A 20,279-nucleotide genomic window follows, 5' to 3' on the forward strand; every position below is an offset into this window, starting at 1 on the left:
ACAACAACCACATAGTTTTATCACCTTAGAAACATCAAGTTGGTAGGAAATTTTAATAAGTCATTCTATAGTCTTAAATATGAATCCAGGGCTTGGTATGAGAAAACCGATACTCATTCCTTGCAAATTGGTTTTATGTGGTGTCGATATGATCCAAATATGTATGTTAAATTATTTGAAGATATTGAGCTCAATGTTGTTCTCTATGTGGATGATCTAATCCTTATAGGAATTTAGCTTTCCTTAATCCAAGAATTGAAGAATGAGATTAAGCAGTGGTTTGAAATGACATATTTAAGCCTTCAACATTATTTTCTTGGTCTTTAGGTATGGCATATGGCTAATGGATCCTCCTTTCTTATCTTAAGTATCCTTCTGGTTTACTAGCTCGAATTCATACCGGTGATGATAAGCCTTCACCCATGCTATTTTAGTTTGGCTTAAAATTGGTTATTGATTGTGACACTCCTCTTGATGATGCCACCTTCTATTGTGAACTTGTTGGGAGCTTGATTGTTCTGAACCATAGGCCCGATCTCTCCTTTGTTGTTAGCTTGTTCTCTCAATTTATACAAAATCCTTGTAATAGCCATTAGTGAGAAGCTAGAAATATTCTCATATACCTTTAGGGAACTTTCCATTATAATGTATCATATTCAATCAAGAATTTGTTTCACTTCATGGTTGTGCCAACTCTAATTGGGTAGGAGAAACTATTGAAAAAATAATTAATGCGAGATATATCTTTCATCTTAGCTTAGGTCACATTTCATGGTCCAGTAAGAAGTTGCAAGCACTTTCTCTCTCTTCTTGTGAAGTAGAATACAGAGAAGCTAAGGAAGCAACTATAGAAGTAGTGTGGCTTATGCATGTTCTTACTGAGCTTGGACTAGTTCAGAATTACCATTTTTCTCTAAGATGTGACAGTTAAGGTGAATTCTAACTTGCTTACAATCTATCGTATCACTCCAAGGCCAAACACAATGATATTGATACTCACTACATTCAAGATCTAATAGTTAATGGTGTTATTTCTCTAGAGTATCGTCCTACTAAACAACAAGCTATTGATTTCTTCACCAAATCCACTAAGGTGAAGTTTCTCCAACTTTGTAACTTATTAGGAGAGGTGGGAAGTTGTCATCAAAGGGGGGTGTTAGTTAATTACATGATCCTCCAACTATGATTCTATCCCTCTAGCCATCATTAAAGGGGAATGTTAGAACATGAATGGGTGAAAATGTCAAGTTGGGTTACACTTTTTGCATTTTTTTTTAGAAGAAAATATCACTTTTAGAAGTTCTTCAAATTTTGGCAAGTCGAAGCAATTTCTCTGTTTAGAATTTCATTTTACAATTAAAAGGAACCTTGTGAGAAAATTTATTAGCTTTCTATTACTTATTTTTTGGAATTTTTTTATTCGCATTTGATATTTCAACCTAGCAATTGTTTGATTGTGTGTTCTTTAAAAATCAAGGAATTCATAACACGCCATGTTTTTTAGCACTAGTGTACATTCTTTGTTAACTTGGTGTTTTTGAAAAACAAAATGTGTTGTAGCAGTCTAGACAGACTATACTTCAATATCATTATATTTGCGAAACCCATTGATACACATCATAATTACTAGAATTTTTTGAATTAAACCAATATGGAAAAACTATAGATTTTGAAAATGTTTAGCTAAGTGTCCAATTTATCAACATATTAGCTATAAATTAAAAATCTAAAAACTACCCATTAAAGAAGATGGACCAATGTAATGAACAATATATTTTTCATGTTTTTTTATAGCATATTTTGGAAGGTACATATTTTTTATTTCACTAAATCATAATGACCTTCAGAATTTTTTTGCACACAATTTTTTAGAAAATTAATTAAAATTAGAAAATTTCTATGAAATTCCATAAAATTTATATCTACTAAAAGTAGATTCAATTCTACAGATTTTGGTTTTTTCTCTGGCAACAAATTCATCATATTTGATTGAGTTTAAGCATTCCGAAATTGAAAAAATGTGGCTAGAGCCGAGCTTTTGCAGAGTTGCGAGTTAAAACAGTTCGACTGAATTAAAATTGCATTCGGCCAAACTTGTGCTTGTCGTCAATGCTCGTTAAAATAAACGAAGAAATAAGTCGGCCGAATTATTTTAAAAGTTCAGGCAAATTAATTTTGAAATTTCGGCCAAAAATGTGTCAATATTTTTCGTCACCTACAAAAATGAAATGATGCAACCCTTTGAAAAAATGTTTCTTGCAAAACAATATAAATGCGTGGAGCCAAAACTTAATTTTCATACACTTTCCTCATTTGGAGTAAATTTTTAAGGTAATTTTTTTTTGGGTTGAACTTTTTGAAGGAAGTTTTTTGGGCTGAACTTTTCGGAGGAAATTTTTTGGCATTAATTTTTAAAGTAAGTCCTTTAAGCTAATTTGTTTTTAGTGGAAATTTTTAGATTAATTTTTAAAGTAAGTTCTTTACGCTGAATTTCTTTGGACTAAATTTTTTAAGTGAGATTCTTTAGCTTAATTTTTAAACTAATTCTTTTTGGATGAGTTTTTAAATTGAAATTTTTTAGCTTAATTTTTAAAGTAAATTTTTGGGGCTTAATTTTTAAAGTAAGTCTTTTAGGCTGAATTTTTAAAGTGATTCTTTTGTGCTGAATTTTTAAAATGAGTTTTTTTAAAAGTAAACTTTTTTGGCTGAATTTTGAAAGTGTTTTTTTTTATTTTTAAAGTAACTCTTTTGTGTTGACTGTTTAAAGTAAGTCTTTTGGTCTACATATGGAGAAGTTTCCATCAATCTTTTTTACTAGTGCCAATATTTATTTTGATGTTTCAAGGGTATGTGTGTGGTTGAAAAATGTGCAAAATGGAAATATGTATCTCATTAAATGTACAATAGTTGGCAGATTACCACCCCCTGCCCCGATCACTAACAATTGGAAGGGTGGGGAGGCTTGCAATTAATGTATGTCACTAGTATAATAAGGAATCCGAATGGAGAGAACCAAGAAGGTGGAACCTACGAGAGGTTTAGTCGCATATGCAACAAATAATTGATCTAGGTGGCTCGAGACACATGCAGAAGTCCAAGAGGGCTCAGAAATGGTCAAAATTAAAAGTGGTCAGATTCCTCCCAAACTAGCACCAGATCGAAGTGCTCGTCGCCCTGATTCCAACAGTGTGAACGACACTCGAATCCGAGCTCGTATGGAGGAGATAGAGCCAGTCAAAGTTGCTATCAAAGTTGGGCAATGGGCCAGGTTTAAGTGTCCTACAAATTCACCATCAACTGACGTGGAAACTTAGCTCATGAAAGTGGGTGAAATTTTGGCCTCTTTAAATTTCCCACTATCCCTTAATTTCGAAAAATTTGAAAACAACTAATATTTTTTATAAAAACAAAAAAAAGTATAAAATGAGGGTGGCGGGCCACCGCCCCCACCATCCAAACTGTTCGGTTGAATATGCATTTAAAAAATATATATATATGAAGGTTGGGGTAGAAGGGGGCCAAAAAAACCTCCAAAACCTCCATATTCTAATAAACGTATATATGTGGGCAGTCGGCGGGCCACTCCAGTGGACTCGGCCCAAATGGGTTGGCCCCCACTAGGTGGCCCCATGTGGCAATACGCCAAAACAAACCATTACAAACCGCCACACAATAAATGTAACACCGCCACTATTTGGAGTTCAAAACAAAATATAACTCTGTTCCAAACAAAATATAACTATGCACCATATTAAGGAGGGGCAAGATTTGATCCCTGATCTCTCCTCCTCCAACAACCTGCCTTAGCCAACACAACATGAGGGTGCTCTTGTTAAATCCACCTCCCATTTTGTATAGAAACCCTCACATAGTGATTTGCACAGGGGGAGCAGACCAATGGAGGAACTAAGCAGAAAAACGCAGAATGGTGGAACCACGAGCCAGGCTACAGGTGGAACCATGACGTAGTGCAAAAGGGTGGAACCATGATTGACACACTTTTCGAGACAGGGAATATTTTTTGATGCCGAAGATTCCATGGGAGGTGAAATTTTACATTGTCAGAATGTTATCAAGTTTACAGTCATTTTTCTCAGATTTTCGTAGGGAACATAATGGTGAGGACGGATTCACATTTTGAGCAGTGGATTTGCATATTCCCAGCAGAGGAGAATCTTGAGGGAATCTTCTAGATTCCTTGGAGGCTGAAATTTCCCAAATCCAAAATGCAGGCAACTTTATACTCATTTTTCTAAGAACTTCACAAGGATCTCAATGGCAGGATCAGTTTTTTGATTTGAGTTCAAGATCTCCAGTCGACCCAAAGGAGGGAATCTTTGGAGAATCACGGGGGAATCTAAAAGATTCTTACATGCCCAGATTTTGCTGGTGTCAAAATTCGACAAATGGTTAGTCGATTTTACAACTCTCGATGACATAAATTCAGTGGTGCAGTCATTTTTTGCAGCCGAGCCTTCTATTTTTTGGCCATTTTCCAGATTGGAGCGATGATGTCAGATTTCAGAGTGTGGATAGTCGATTCTATGCTATTCGACACCATGATTTAGATGGTGCATTTAGATCCATCAGCTGAATATTCTATTCTTCAGTCAACATCAGAGTTGAGGTATATGAAGTGTTGTTGTCATGTACTTCTTGATCATTTGTTGTGAGATGTACTATGTTGTTTCGATTCCTGCTTGATTTATGATGCAGAATATTTATGTGTATTTCATGTGAGATGTGTTCATCATGGATTGTTATGTATGTTTTGATTGAGATCTCTTTCTTGCCATGATGGCAGGATACTCATTGTCACCAAGTGTAAGATTATGTCAAGCTGATAGGAGGTCTATTGTGAGTGATATTTCTTGTAGTGGAATGTCTCGTGGAGATATTTTTCCATTCATGTAGAGGGAACAAGTCCTTATATGACAGAAAACATATTCCATGTACATCTTCACCATTTTGAGCACTGACTGAAGCACCCAACACCATCTTGACACAGGCCCGGAGACGTAGTCCACACTGGATGAACTCCGTTATCAATGTCTCTTGTTTATGATTTGTTGATCATCATTATGTTTCCATTTGCTTAAGAATGCATATATGTTCATTTATGCTCTTATAAAATGAAATTCTAACTACATCACAGAAGCAAAAGATCTTGGTTAAATCTGGAAGCGGAGTCAACTCAGATCAATAATGGACCCCCCCCCCCCCCCCCCCCCCCCCACCTTGTTAACTATAAAGAGGGCAAGGGGGTTTAATGAATATAGTTCATCAATCAAATCCTAATAGTCATGCCATGACCTTCAGCTAAATAGGGTTTAACCAAAGTTGATGTGAAGCCTCCTAGGAGGACGACGGTACCCCAGATAAAGGCCAGCTTGCCCAGGCAACTAGCTAACTTCTCCAGAATGGCAAGCCTAAGAGAAAACAAAGTAATTTTCATGTCAGGAAGTGCCCCATTATCATTCTGTGGTTCGGATCTAGGCATAACATCCAGAACAGTCTATGATGTTCTGTCGCCAATCATTTATGTAACATATACAATATCTCTAACTGATGATAGCATTTCCTCGAGATCGACTGTCAGATGTTAATTATAGCTTTTCCAGCAATGACATTTGGGCGAAACTGGCTGTCGTACGTTCAATTATATCGTCCCCCAGCGTGGTTTTCACGAAGGATCCTAGACAACTTGTAGAAATCGCACTGTGGTATCCTCGAAGCAGCATGGTACAAGGCTTGTTGCAACATCGTAGTCTTGTAGAAGCATTGTAGAATTTGCAGGGTGGTAACATTGTAGACACTGCATCGGGGTAAACACTTCAATTTTATCGTTGTCATCTAGCAAACAGAGGAATTGACTGGACTTGGCGAGATGGTTAAAAGTGGTTGGAATCAGGCTAAAATAATTTTAAGATGTTTGAATAATGTTTTTGGTTGTAGAAATAGATTTAGTACCATCAAAAACTTTTAGACTCCAGAAATATTGAAATTTTACAGTTATAACCTAAATTAATATGGATTTACAAAAATCTTTGCCAAATTTTATCAAAAACTTGCGCCAATTTCCATAATTTTCCGGGAAAAAAATCAACCAGGTTACATGTACAACATTGTATCTCTAACTGGTGATAGTAGGAAATAGGTAAGTTATTTTAAGATTGAGAATTTGTAGTTCTATGGTAGGAATGGAGCTCAACTAACACTCATAGTTTATAATGTGAGTACAAGAACAAAGGTAAGAAATTCAATCATAATTTATAATGTGAGTACAAGAACAAAGGTTGAAAATTGAAGAATTGTTTGGAAATCTTTAATTTCATCAATTGAATTGTGAATTGCGTATAGTGTATAGGACAAGAAATATTTTCACATTACTAAATTTATACCATATATACTTTTTTATTTTTAACTATTGAATATTTTGGATGGCCTATTTCAAAATAGGTCATCCTATAGGTATAATAAACATTTAGAGGATATCATAAAATTAAATGGTTGATAAACACGTAGTCATCAAAATGAAAGTATTTATGTACTATTGAATTTATGAACCATCATCACATAAGTTTTGAAATGGAAAAATTGTTTAAAAACTATTGATCTGTGTATATGAAATAAATATTCTTTACCATTCATACATCTTTATTTTTTAAAAAGGTAAAGATTATGAAAGTCATATTTCGAAATAGACTACACCTATCAACTATTAATATAACTATAGCACAATCACTTTTCTAGTGTAGTTGATATATGTTGATCGCCATCGATTGAAATATAAAAGGAGGAAAGTGTCACCAATTAGCGTATATTAACCATATTAGTAAATGTGGTTGTCAAATTAGTAAATGTGGTTGTTCTAGTTGATATCCAACGTGTGTGGGGTGGAACCATGACCATTGTTGACCATGGTTTACAATGATTAATGAGGTTGATCATGGCTGACTAGGTTGATCGATATTGAAGAGGATTGATGGGGTTGATCATGGTTGATGAAGTTGAGCAACGTTGGAGATGGTTGAACAAGGTTGACCATGGTCACCCATTAATATATCAAATGTATTGTTATATGAATCAAATAATGTTACATTAAATTTGACATTGTTACACTATTACACTAATATTGACCATTATCAACCATGGTTGCCAAGGGTTCATGTTACATTAATATTAATGTTAATGTTAAATTAATTTTACAAAATTAGTTGCATTAATGGTTGAAGTGTGTTGATGGGGTTGTGTATGGTTCACATGGTTGACCATGGTTGAAGAGGGTTGAACATTGTTGGTTAAGATGGACCATGGTTCACCTCAATTAACCATGACTGATAGTGATTACAATGGTTAAGCAGGGATTAAGACTAAATATTATGGTTTACTTTGGTTTACCATTGTTGTCAATGGTTGAACATTGTTACATATTATAATAATGTAACATTAATGTTGACCATGGCTAACAATGGTCAACTATGCAATCTTACATTAATTTTAATGCAAATGTCATATTAAAGCTACAAAAATGGTTACAGTAATGGTTGAAGTGGGTTAATGAGGTTGATCGTGGTTGGTGAGGATTATCATGGCTAAAGAGGATTGACCATTATTGGTTAAGGAAGACCATTGTTGACCTCGGCTGAACACGATTAACAATGATTGACATTAGTTGAACATGATTGGTAGTGATTACCATGGTTGACCTCTACTGACCATGATTGACAATTATTGCCATGGTTGTCCTCAGTTGAACATGATTAACAATGATTACCATAGTTGAACAAGGATTAAGTGGAAGAATATGGTTCACAATGATTACCATAGTTAATCCAAGAATTGAAGAATGATATTAAGCAATGGTTTGAAATGACACATTTAGGCCTTCAAAACTATTCTCTTGATATTTAGGTCTAGCACATGACTAATGGATCCTCCTTCCTTATCCTGAGTATCCTTTGGTTTTAATAGCTCGAATTCATATGAGTGATTGTAAGCCTTCACCCACTTATTTTAGGTTGGCTTAAAATTGGTTATTGATTGTGACACTCCTCTTGATGATGCCACCTTCTATCGTCAACTTGTTGGGAGCTTGATCATTCTGAACCATAGGCCCAATCTCTCCTTTGTTGTTAGCTTGTTCTCTCAATTTATAAAAAAGCCTTGTGATAGCCATTGAAGAGAAGCTAGAAAGATTTTGATATATCTTCAGGGAACTTTCCATTATAATGTATCATATTCAATAAAGGTTTTGTTTCACTGCTTGGTTGCACCAACTCTAATTGGGTAGGAGAAACTATTGAAAAAATAATTAATGTGAGATATATCTTTCATCTTATCTTAGGTCACATTTCATGGTCCAGTAAGAAGTTGTAAGCACTTTCTCTCTCTTCTTGTGAAGTGGAATACAGAGAAGCTAAGGAAGCAACTATAGAAGCAATGTGGCTTAGGCATGTTCTTACGGAGCTTGGACTAATTCAAAATGACCATTTTTCTCTAAGATGTGACAATTAAGGTGAATTCTAACTTTCTTACAATCTACTGTATCACTCCAAGGCCAAAAAATATGATCTTGATACTCAATACATTCAAGATCTAATAGTTAATGGTGTTATTTGTCTAGAGTATTGTCCTACTAAACAACAAGCTATTGATTTCTTCACCAAATCCACTAAGGTGAATTTTCTCCAAATTTGTAACTTATTAGGAGAGGTGGGAAGTTTTCATCAAAGGGGGGTGTTAGTTAATGAAATTTTCCTCCAACTATGATTCTATCCCTCTAGCCATCATTAAAGGGGAATATTAGAACATGAATGGGTGAAAATGTGAAGTTGGGTTACACTTTTTGCCCTTTTTTGAGAAAATTATCATTTTTAGAAGTTCTTCAAATTTCAGCAAGCCAAAGCAATTTTTCTATTTAGTGTTTCATTTTACAATAGAAAGGAAACTTGTTAGAAATTTTATTAGCTTTCTATTAGTTATTTTTTGAAATTTTTTTATTCACATTTGATATGTCAACTTAGGAATTGTTTGACTCTATGTTCTTTAAAAATCAAGGGATTCATAACACGCCATGTTTTCGAGCACTAATGTATTCTTTGTTAACTTGGAATTTTTGAAAAATAAAACGTGTTGTAGCAATATAAACATATTCTGCTTCGATATCATTATATTTACGAAACCAACTGATACACATCATAATTAGTAGAATTTTTTGAATTGAACCAATATGAGAAAACTTTAGATTTTGAAGATGTTTAGCTAAGCGTCCAATTTTTCAACATATTAGTTATAAATTAAAAATCTAAAATTACCCATTATAGAAGATGGACCATTGTAATGATCAATACATTTTCCATATTTTTTATAGCGTATTTTGGAAGATACAAATTTTTGATCTCATTGAATCCTAATGACCTTCAGAAAATTTTTACACAGTTTTTTAGAAAATTAATTAAAATTAGCAAATTTCTGTGAAATTCCATAAAAAATTTATCTACTAAAAGTAGATTCAATTCTACAAATTTTGGTTTTTGTTCTGACAACAGATTCATCATATTTGATGGAGTTTAAGCATTCCGAAATTGGAAAAACGTGACTGAGCCAAGTTGTTGTAGAATTGTAGGTTAAAACAGTTCGGCTGAATTAAAATTATATTCAGACAAACTTTGTTTGTCATCGACACTTGTTAAAACAAACGAAAAAATAATGCAGCCGAATTATTTTAAAAGTTCGACTAAATTAATTTTCAGATTTCGGTCGAAAATGTGTTGATATTTTTCATCAGACGCAAAAATGAAATGATGCGACCCTTCAAATATAAATACGTGGAGCCGAAACTTCATTTTTCGCACACTTTCCGCATTTGGAGAAAATTTTTAAGGTAAATCTTTTTTTTGGGCTGAACTTTTTCAAGGAAGTCTTTTCGGCTGAACTTTTTGGAGGAAATTTTTTGGCCTTAATTTTTAAAGTAAGTCTTTAAGCTAAATTTTTTAAGTGGGAATTTTTAGCTTAATTTTAAAGTAAGCTCTTTTAGCTGATTTTTTTAAGTGAGATTTTTTAGCTTAATTTTTAAAGTAATTCTTTTGGGCTGAATTTTTAAATTGATATTTTTTAGCTTAATTTTTAAAGTAAGTTTTTTGGGCTTAATTTTTAAAGTATGTCTTTTGCGCTAAATTTTTAAAGTGACTTTTTTGCGCTGAATTTTTAAAGTGAGTTTTTTTTTGCTGAATTTTTGAATTGATTTTTTTTTAAATTAACTTTTTTGTGCTGAATTTTTTAAGTGAGTTTTTTGGTCTAAATTTTGAAAGTGAATTTTTTTTCAGGATTTTTTGAAATTTACTTTTTTGGGTTGGATTTTAAAAATCTACATAGGTTGTTATTTCACGAGAAATCAGAAAAATTGCAAGAGAAAACATGATCAAACAAGAGGCATTGAGGCGCGTAGAGGATATGAGAGAAACGATTACAAAGAAAGAAAGAAGAACGCGCAAATATTAAAATCTCAACTAGAAGTTGAAGCAAGTATGTAAATGAAAATATTATAAATGATATTTAAAATTTAACTAGTGTATTGTGAAATTAATTTTTATTTGATGAACTAATTTGAAAAATATTTTGCAATGTAAACAAAGAGAGATATTCCTCATAACATTGATGATGAGATTGAAAATGTTGAAAGACAAAGTGAAAAAGATAATGAACCAATGATTAATGATGTTGTTGAAAAGAGATTCAAATGAAGAAGTTGAATCACCATCAAGTATATATATATATATATATATATATATATATATATATATATATCATGTGTATTATTGAAGTTATACATATTTATTAATTTCAATTTCATTCAAACTCTATTTTTAATTTTATTATTTAATGAATATTTATACCCATTTACATTTAATTTTCATATGTACAGATGAAATCAATATCGATGATGAGATATTAGAAAATGTTGACACTGACATATATGGAGATAAGAAAGCTAACCATATTGTATGATATCGTGTTAAGATCATTATTGAGAAGTTCTTCAAAGATGAAAGTGTGACATTTAAAACTCAAATTTTGAGATGTCTCTTAACCTAAAAGAAATTAAAAAATGCTACAACTCTATTGGGTATTCGAAAATCAACAAAAGATAAAAAGGTGAAGGAAAATGTGATTCAAAATATAAATAGTGTCTTAAAATCAATTGGAATGTTGGCATTATGACACAGTTCTGGCTCTATGACAAAGGTGTTGTCCTTGATGGAAACTCACTCAAATAACAGATCACAGTTCAGGCTCTCAGAATGAAAGTAAATGAGGTATACGTAGGTTACTCTTAACAAAGTAGCGTATACACATGGGATTGCTGATCAAAAGGTGTGTATACGTATGCATACACTTTCATGCACGGAAAAATGTGTACATGTGGGAACCTTATGTTTGGTCCATGGTATTTAGTCTGACATATTTGAACCTATGGTTTTGGTCCTTGGTATTGCATCCAAAGTGTTGAACCCTTGTATTGGGTCTCTAGTATTGGTTCTCAATGGTTTTGGACGATGGTTTAAGTAAGGCCTAATAATATAAAAAGGGAAGGAGATCATTTGGCAAGGGTATCGACTCAAGCATTGAATATCTTAAGAGGAGCAAGATCTAGAATACTGGTGATTGGTTTCTAATGTGTTGTTGGATCTGTATCAAGGAGGAACATGAGCGTTACAAGATAGATAAGCTCTATTGATGGGTTAAGATCTTAAGGCCTGAATAGTAGTATCATTGTGTGACTTTGATTTATTATAATTAGCGCATGATTAGATCTATAAATCTGATAATTTGAGTATAACTGATGTCTGATTAAGTGAAAAGGGTAAATTATCTTTTATAGATCTGTACGCAAGTTCGGCACATCAGAGGCGCGTATACACGCAGGTTCAGCAAGAGAAGACAATGTATACGTTATTTGGTCTTGATACAACTGCGTATGTACGCAGGTTTTTACATTTTGAAGTAGAGTACGTCTCATGAAATATGATTTAGCTGCTTCTGTTTATTGTTGCAGTGTTTTGCGTTCAGAATTGGTGTCTGGTTACTATTATTTTCTTTTGGTTATAGCATTCTGAGAAGTGATTGATTGATTCTATATTGGTTTGTACAAAGGAGATTGATTGATGCAGATATACTTGATGTTTGATTGATGTTATTCATGGATCCAGTCTGAAAATTTATGAAACATGGTCCCTAAAAGAAAGAGAAGGTTGCAGCCTTCTGTAGGTCAGCACCTACGTACTAGTACATTAGCTCGTACAAAAGCTAAGGGGATTGTAGCTCCCTTCCAGAAGAAGCTGGAGAACGAGAGAAGGTAGTAGCCTACGTACTGGTATAAGACTGCGCTAGTATAGAAACATTGTAAAAAGAAGTTTCTAATTGAAAGAAGATAGAGACAAATTACAGTAGGTGGTTTTCACCCACATTGGGTTTCCACCTTACATCTTGTGTTCTTTTGTGTGACTGTCTGCTCTATTTTCTATTCTTGGTTGTTTATATGGTTCTAACACACAGATTAATGATCAACATCCGAAGAATAAATTAAATTATTAGTCTGCAAGTTATACGCGAGTTTCATTAACCATAGTTGCGTATACATGCTGTTTTCACTAACTGAAGTAGCGTATACAAATCTTTGTATGAATTGAAAAAGAATTTAATAATACTGATTCACCCCCCCTCTCAGTATTATTTCCAACAATTGGTATCAGAGCAGGTCCTTTAGAAGAAGCTTGATCTCTTGAAGGAAGATCTATCATCATGAGCAAATACGAGAAAGAGGCATCCATCAGGCCACCAATTTTTGATGGGAGCAACTTCGTCTATTGGAAGGTAAGAATCAAAGCCTATCTTCAATCTATTGGTACAGAAGTTTTGGATATTATGGAAACAGGATACACATTTCCTTCAGCAACTCCTACAGATACGACTGGTAAGAAGCAGTATGAAACAAATGCAAAGGCTGTCAATACTCTATTAGGGAGTCTATCTCAATCAGAATTCGTTAAGGTTATGCAGCTCAAAACCACAAAAGAAATATGGGACAAGATCATTCTGAGCTATGAAGGAGATGATCAGGTAAAACAAGCAAGACTACAAACTCTCAAAATTCAATATGAAAATCTCAGAATGCACAATGATGAAAGTGTGGCTAACTATTTCCTACGTATAGATGAGATTGTTAATTGTATGAAAAACTTGGGTGAAGAAATAAAATAAGTTGTTTTGGTTGAAAAGGTTCTAAGATATTTGTCTTCTAAGTTTGATTCAAAATTTTCTGCCATAGAAGAAAAGCAGAATATACAAAGCATTACCATGTCACAGCTGCACAGAATTCTAACTGCTTATGAAATAAGAAAAGGGGGACCATCAGACAGAAGAGAAGCCACATTCAAAGCCTCAGGAAAAGGAGATTACAATGAGTCAAGACATATGTTTGAAGAAGAGGAAGAATCAAACTTTGTCAAGAACCTTCAATGGGGAACTGGAAGATTCAGAGGTAAGCTTCCTTTCAAATGCTTTGCTTGTGGAAGAGTCAGTCACTATGCTGCAAAGTGTCCTCATAAAGATAAACTTGACAAAGGTAAGGAACCTGTTAGATGGAACAAAAAACAGAATGTAAGTAAGAAGAGCTATTATACACATGAAGACAGTGATGGATTTTCAAATAGTGATGAAGATTAACAATGTAATGATTATAGACTTTTGATGGCTTTTGAAGATGATGACTTCTTGGATGCTATAGATGAAGAAGGTCTTTATGAAGAAATTTCTAAACTCAAAATTTGTTTAGAAGAAAAGAACATGATTATAGACACTCTGACATTCCAACTTGCTGAAAGGGAAAAACATAATGAAAAGTTAGAATGTGAAATTGTGGGACTTAGAAAAGATATTGAGAAAACAAAAGCTCTTAATCTTAAATTTGCTAAAGGATCTTAAACTTTAGATGAGATTATCAAAGTCTTGGATATACTGAAGAAGCATCTCAAGCACAGAAGCAAGCACAAAAACCATCCACCTCCAAAAGTTATCTTGGTGCAACAAAGAGAAGTGAACAGGTTGAAAATCGACAGCAAAAGCATAATACAGATCACCAGGTAAATCAGGGACAATTTAATTCAAGAATGAACAAAGATTACCAAGTAAATTGGGGGCAATCTACTTCAAGGATGAACATAAGCTACAACCAACCACAGATAAATCATTCTCAATTTGCCTCAAGAAGGAATGTCAATGGAAACTACAATCATTTGGTCGGTAGGTTTAATAATTGCAGAAATTTCTTCAATGGCCAATGTTTCTCTTGTCATAAATTTGGTCACAAAGCTGCTCAATGTGTTGCCTATAAGACCATCATGACTAGAGAAGCTCAAAAACAAAGAACTATGATTGGGATCGTGAAAAGGACCTACAATAACTTTTCTGCTCTTGAAAATGAAATAGAATGTTATATTTGTAACAACTTCGGTCATGAAAATTCTGAATGCAGGGGTAGGTTTCAACAAATAACTTAGAAGGAGCAAGCTTCATTGGGTCCCAAAACATGGAAAAAGAAAGAACCGCAACCAGAAAGATGTGGTATAGCCTTATATGCAGAAGGAAAATAAAATCAGTGGTACATCGACAGTGGATGCTCGAAACATATGATAGGAGATAAAGAAAAACTTCAGTCATATAGTGCCTTAGAAAAGGAAAGGAAGGTCTCATTTGGAAATGACACCCATTCACTCATAAAAGGTAAAGGTTATGTTCTCTTGAAAGAAAAAGTCAAAGTTGGAAATGTTATGTATGTTGATGGCTTAAAGCATAATTTATTAAGTGTCAGCCAAATGTGTGACTAAGGAAATGAGGTAATTTTTCGACCAAATGGATGTATTGTTCATGAGCTTGATACAGGAGAAACAGTGATCAAAGGCATAAGAACTCCAAATAATTTATACATACTAAAGGGAGGACAACAACAATGTTATTTAAGCAAGAATTATGAACACTGGTTATGGCACAGAAGATTGGGGCATCTAAGTTTCTCTCAGATAAGGAAAGCATGCAAATATCAGGCAGTTCGTGATCTCCCTGACATCAGAATTCCAGATAATACAATATGCAAATAATGTCAGTTTGGTAAGAAAACCAGAACTAATTTCCCCGAGAAGGAAGGATCAGCTAGCAGGCCACTTGAACTTGTCCATACTGATGTATGTGGTCCATCTAGGAAAAGGTCACCTCAAGGAGAAGAATACTTTATATTGTTCATTGGCGACTTTTCTAAGATGTGTTGGATAGGACTTATGAAGCATAAAGATGAAGCTTTCGAAAAGTTCAAAGCATTCAAAGCCTTGGTTGAAAATGAATCAGATCGTAGAATCAAATGCCTCAGGTCTGATTGAGGAGGGGAATTTACCTCGAATGAATTTTTCGATTTTTGTGAAGAAAGTGGAATAAGAAGGGAATTCTCTACTGCAAGGACTCCTCAACAAAATGGAGTAGTGGAAAGGATGAATAGAATGGTTCAACAAATGGCTCGTGCTATGCTTGATGAGTCTAGAGCTCCCGCAAACTTCTGGGTTGAAGCCGCATTTGCTGCAGTTAGTATTCTCAACAAGACAAACGTCCGGGTAAACAACACTCAGACTCCTCATGAACTTTGGTATGGTAAGACTCCCATGGTAAAATACTTCAAAATATTTGGAAGCAAATGCTACATCAAAAAGACTGATGAAAACCTTGGCAAGTTTGAACCTAGAGAAGATGAAGGCATTCTCCTTGGTTACTCTCCCCACAGCAAAGCATATAAGTGTTACAATAAAAGACTTGGAAAAATTGTTGAAAGTATTGATGCATTGGTTGATGAAGAAGGAAACACTCCTAGGCAAGTAAAATCTGAAGATTTCGAAGATGATGAGGACTATCCTTCAACATCAAATCAGATTCATGATGAAGAAGAAATCCATGAGGCACTAGAAGAATAGATAAGGATAGAAGAAAAGACTCCATCCAGGTACATTCAAAAGAATCATCCAGAAACTCAAATCTTGGGGCACAAAGAGGCAGGTGTACAAACAAGAAGAACCATTTCAGAAGCCTCAAGCTATCTAGCATTTCTCTCCTCCACTGAACCAAAAAATGTAAGAGAGGCATGCAAAGATGAATGTTGGATCAAGGCCATGGAGAACGAACTTGAGCAGATTGAAAAGAATAACAATTGGGAGTTGGTTCCTAGACCAAAAGATAAGAATGTCATAGGAACAAAATGGATATTCAAAAACAAGCTGAATGAAAATGGAGATGTTATTAGAAACAAGGCAAGACTTGTTTGTAAAGGGTATGTGCAACAAGAAGGTATAGACTTTGAAGAAACTTTTGCACCAGTTGCTAGACTTGAGGCCACAAGAATGTTCCTTGCTCTTTCTATCTTTCAGAAGTTTAAAGTATTTCAAATGGACGTGAAATTTGCCTTTCTTAATGGAGACTTGGATGAAGAAGTGTATATTGAGCAACCAGATGGGTTTCTCCTTGGAAATGATCCAAAACTTGTATGCAAACTCAAAAAGGCTGTCTATTGCCTTAAACAAGCTCCAAGGGCTTGGTATTATCGGTTGGATAAGTACCTCCATCAACAAGGTTTTGCAAAAGGATCAACAAATAACAATCTATATATAAAAATTGACAATGATAAGTTGCTAATACTTGTTGTGTATGTTGATGATATCATCTTTGGTAGTAATGAAGAAGACATGAGTCAAAACTTTGCCTGGGTGATGCAAAAATAATTTGAAATGTCCCTGCTCGGTGAGCTCACATATTTTCTTGGTTTACAAGTCCAACAAAACAAAGACAATATTTTTATATCACAAACCAAGTATCTCAAGCAGATCTTGAAGAAATATGGGATGGAGGATTCAGAACCAGTATGTACCCCTACGGTAACAGAATGCAGCCTCAGCGCAAATGATGAATCAACAACAGTACATCAACCAACCTATAGATCCATGGTTGGTAGTTTTCTCTATCTAACAGGTACCCGACCAGACATTATGCATGCAGTAGGAATAGTTGGAAGGTTTCAGGCAAATCCAAAGAAAACTCATCTTCAGGCAGTTAAGAGAATTTTCAAGTATCTTCAAGGAACTCAAAACTATGGCTTATGGTATCCTAGAGGTACAAATCTCACACTTCATGCATATACAGATGCAGATTGGGCAAGGAGCGTGGATGACAGAAAAAGCACTAGTGGTGGTGCATTCTTCATGGGTCCTAGATCAGTATCTTGGTTCAGCAAGAAACAAAGTTCAATTACATTATCTACAACTGAAGCAGAATATGTGGCTGCTGCATCTTGCTGCACACAACTCCTTTGGATGATGCAAACATTGCAATACCTTCAAATCACTTGTACTCCACCTATCTCCATTTTTTGTGATAATACAAGTGCAATCAGTATTTCAAAGAATCCTGTCATGCATTCAAAGACTAAACACATACCGATCAAGTATCATTTTCTATAGGAATAAGTGCTTGAACAAAAGGTGAAATTGGAGTATGTTCCCTCTAAGGAACAAGTTGCTAATATACTCACCAAACCGCTACCCAGGGAGACATTTGAATACCTCAGACAGAAGTTGGGGCTAGTTGATGCATCATCTTGCTGTTGAGTCTTGTCTGTTTCAGAGAAAAGTGGTTGTACACGAGTTTCATGAGGAGGATCCGCGTACATACGCCAATTTATGAAGATATAATCGTGTATATGTTGGTTTAAAGTCAAACAATGGCCCAGGCTCAAGATGAAAAGAGTCTAATATGGGTTTGACAGAGACCATCTGGTACAGTTTCAGGGGGAGCATATATTCTTCTAATAATGCATTGTTGGCATTATCTTAGAAGATCTTGGTTCAAATTTACAGTTGTTTTTTATTTCAGGTGGAACAGGTGCAGAGGGAGAACATGGTTGCTAGTCTGAATGATGATTAACAAATGCTGCTGATGATAGTTGTTGATATCTATCATAATCTTTTTGCAGATATTTCGTCTCTATGTTTTGTATTTATTTTCTTATCAAGGTCATGTAATGGCCTATCTTGGTTTCCCCACTATGCCTGGGATGGATGAAGTAATGTTCTTGCTTTATCATGTGTAAATTCTTGATGTATCCCCACTTTGTTGGGAGATGGATGTATGTATGAGTCTTTGGTGTTAGGAAGGTCATTTATAATGTATAATCTATGTATCTTCTTGTAGAACATCTTCTTGCAGACCTTGCCTACAGTCAGGGGGAGCTTGGACAACACAACAGAGCAGAGAATTCAACATGTACTCAGGGGGAGCATAACCCATTGCCCTTGATGTCAAAGGGGGAGAATGAATTTGAGTAATGACTTTTAGTGACTTGGGGTTGCCATCAAGTCTAAAGGGGGAGATTGTTGGCATTATGACACAGGTCTGGCTCTATGACATACGTGTTGTCCTTGATGGAAACTCACTCAAATAGCAGATCACAGTTCAGGATCTCAAAATGAAAGTAAATGAGGTATACGCAAGTTACTCTTAACAAAGTAGCATATACACGTGGGATTACTGATCAAAAGGCACGTATACGTATGCACGCACTTTCATGCATGGAAAAGCGCATACATGTTGGAAACCTTATGTTTGGTCCATGGTATTTAGTCCGACATATTTGAACCTATGGTTTTGGTCCTTGGTATTGCATCCAAATTATTGAACCCATGTATTGGGTCCCTAGTATTGGTTCTCAATGGTTTTGGACCATGGTTTGAGTAAGGCCTAAGACTATAAAAAGGGAAGGAGATCATTTGGCAAGGGTATCGAATCAAGCGTTGAATATCTTAAGAGGAGAAAGATCTGGAATACTGGTGATTGGTTTGTGATGTGTTGTTGGATCTGTATCAAGGAGGAACCTAAGAGTTACAAGATAGATAAGCTCTATTGATGGGTCGAGATCTTAAGGCCTGAATAGTAGTATCATTGTGTGACTTTGATCTATTATAATTGGCACATGATTAGATCTATAAATCTAATAATCTGGGTATAACTAATGTTTGATTAAGTGAAAAGGGTAAATTATCTTTTATAGGTTTGTACGTAGGTTCGGCACAACAGAGGCACGTATACTCGCAGGTTTAGCAAGAGAATACAGCGTATACGCTGGTTAGTCTTGATACAGCTGCGTATGTATGCAAGTTTTTACATTTTGAAGTAGCGTACGTCTCATGAAATATGCTATAGCTGCTTCTATTTATTGCTGCAGTGTTCTGCGCTCAGAATTGGTGTCTGGTTACTATTATTGTTTTCTAGATACAGCATTCTGAGAAGTTATTGATTGATTCTATATTGGTTTGTACAAAGGAAATTGATTGATGAAGATATACTTGATGTTTGATTGATGTTATTCATGGATCCAGTCTGAAAAATTATGAAACGTTGTCCCTGAAAGAAATAGAAGGTTGTAGCCTTCTGTAGGTCAGCACCTATGTACTAGTACATCAGCTAGTACAAAAGCTAAGGGGGTTGTAGCTCCCTTCCAGAAGAAGCTGGAGAATGAGAGAAGGTAGTAGCCTTCAGCAGGTAGCAGCGTACGTATTGGTATAAGACTGCACGAGTGTAGAAACATTGTAAAAAGAAGTTTCTAATTGAAAGAAGATAGAGACAAATTGCAGAAGGTGGTTTTCACCCACATTGGGTTTCCACCTTACATCTTGTGTTCTTTTGTGTGACTGTCTGCTCTATTTTTTTGTTCCTGGTTACTGTTTATATGGTTCTGACACACATATTAATGATCAACATCTAAAGAATAAATTAAATTATTGGTCTGCAAGTTATACGCGAGTTTCATTAACCATAGTTGCGTACACACGTTGTTTTCACTAATTGAAGTAGCGTATACAAATCCTTCTATGAATTGAAAAAGAATTTAATAATACTGATTCACCCCCCCTCTCAGTATTATTTCCAACATGGAATATCTAGAAAGATAAGTAATATAAATGCACGTAGAGCAATACAAATGGTATTGGTTTCACCCAGTACTAAATAAAATCATTTGGTAAAATCTATGGCAAAAATATTCGGGACCTCATGAAAAACATTGCAAAAACATAGGAAATTTTGATTACAAATATATGTAAATGATGAAATCGCTTGTTGGACAGTGATTTGTAGGAAACCATACAAAGATAGACTTGGAGAAGATGTTAAAAAAATGATATATGAATATT

This window comes from Pinus tabuliformis, chromosome J, assembly GCF_031772625.1.
Source record: "Pinus tabuliformis cultivar Carrire ecotype Pingquan chromosome J, CPIR1, whole genome shotgun sequence".
NCBI classification, from domain to species: Eukaryota; Viridiplantae; Streptophyta; class Pinopsida; order Pinales; family Pinaceae; genus Pinus; species Pinus tabuliformis.